The sequence below is a fragment of the Phalangium opilio genome, unplaced genomic scaffold, assembly GCF_054372755.1.
Source record: "Phalangium opilio isolate 3A_F unplaced genomic scaffold, DU_Popi_V2 ptg000200l_1, whole genome shotgun sequence".
Taxonomy (NCBI): Eukaryota; Metazoa; Arthropoda; class Arachnida; order Opiliones; family Phalangiidae; genus Phalangium; species Phalangium opilio.
The window spans coordinates 2,633,245-2,634,821 of NW_028324213.1; the positions used below are offsets into that span (position 1 = coordinate 2,633,245).

The 1,577-nt window shown below is 39.0% G+C and overlaps 1 long non-coding RNA gene across 1 annotated transcript; it reads right to left on the reverse strand.

Moving 5' to 3' along the window:
• Positions 1-225: 225 nt before the first annotated feature.
• Positions 226-666, reverse strand: LOC149622099 (uncharacterized). Its single transcript, XR_016375005.1, has 3 exons — positions 531-666; positions 416-464; positions 226-345 (listed from the first exon to the last, which is right to left on the reverse strand). It is a non-coding gene; the product is annotated as an uncharacterized LOC149622099 (long non-coding RNA).
• Between the last annotated feature and the right edge of the window lie 911 nt (positions 667-1,577).

Below are 1,577 nucleotides of genomic sequence, written 5' to 3' on the forward strand. Positions count from 1 at the left end.
TCCATTTAAAATATCGCGAGCGTCCATTTAAAATATCGCGAGCGTCCATTTAAAATATCGCGAGTGTCCATTTAAAATATCGCGACCGTCCATTTAAATTTTGCCAAGCGTCCAATAACCCAGTTCAATTTCATTTTGGTTCTCCCAGTGCTACTAAGCCAAGAGGCTGCAGGGAGAAAGGCTAGCAGTTCAGTTTGACCATCTTGGCTAACGTAGAATGCCTCACAATCAAAACATGGCACTGAAGATAAAGCTGAGAGAGGGAGCAACTTCTCCCACCCCAATAATTTCAAACATTATTCACACGTCCTGTTAAATTGTCAGTAACGTCCTGGTGTATACGTACTATATAAAAGTCACAAAATGTTTAGTCACTAATCTTTTAGATTGGTCAAACTTAACATTCGATTTTTACCTCATTTTATTTTTGATGTTCATTACCAAACACCACTAAAATAATTATCCTGATAAAACAAAGCATGAATTAAAACCAGGCATGGATATAGTTTTGATGCTTTTTAAATAGTTACCTATCATCTTCATATAAAACAGTTCCGAACACAATTGACTTCATGCGATATGAAGAAAGCTCAATTCGTTTCTTACTAACCGTCTTTCTGAAATCCCGTCCCTAAGAAAGATACCTAACCGATCGCTAAACGCGCCCGGCCCAGAGCCCCCAACCAAACCAAGTCGAATGATTTCTCAATTCCGCGAATTTCCCCTCGCCTATGACTATAACAGCATAGTACAAAAAAAAAGAAAAATTCTAAGAATAAAAGAAGTTCCCAGGTGCGAAAAAGTAAAAACCGCTCCTCGCTGTCACGAAAGAATGAGGAAAAGGGGTGCAAAATGGACTGCAAGGTTTTGCGCTCAAGGCGAGCTTCATTTATATTGAGGGGCAAATAGAGTCTTTGTAACCCACGTGACGCGATTCATCCACTCGTAGGGTATGATCCTTTTTTCAAATTTTAGGCCACAGCCCCAACGCGAGCGCCTTCTAGCGTTCTAGATCGGAAATAAACGTCGCCGACGCTACCTTTAACTCACGAATGACTATTTCGCCTGCAATGCCAAACATAAAGATATTTTTACCAGAAGCACGCAGGAACTATAATCTGGTGGAATAAGAACGTTTAAGCTAGATTAACGTCCTTACCCGCAATGCGGTACACCACGTCCCAATTGCAATACGAACGCACAAAATATAATGTTCAATAAGTGGCGGAGATTAAATATCAACTTTGAGAAAATAAGTTGACTCGAAGCCTTTAAACACTGTTAGACGGTGCCAGGCTGTTAGCGCGTCTCCTGGTTTATGGTGTAATGTAAAACACAAAATATAACCAAATTTTTGTCTCCCATGTTAAACAGCATTGAAGAAATTCCACGCTTGAATTATAATCCAGAAATCAGTCAACATGATGGGAATAATTAAAGTAAGAACGTTAACTCTATTATAATCTCAAAATGCACATTTCAGTGTGCAGAGTTCCAACACTCATTAAAAAATATTTTTTCAATCCGGAATTCCGTGGCCATCTTAGAAAATGGTAGCCAGTAATTTTTAAAGGATT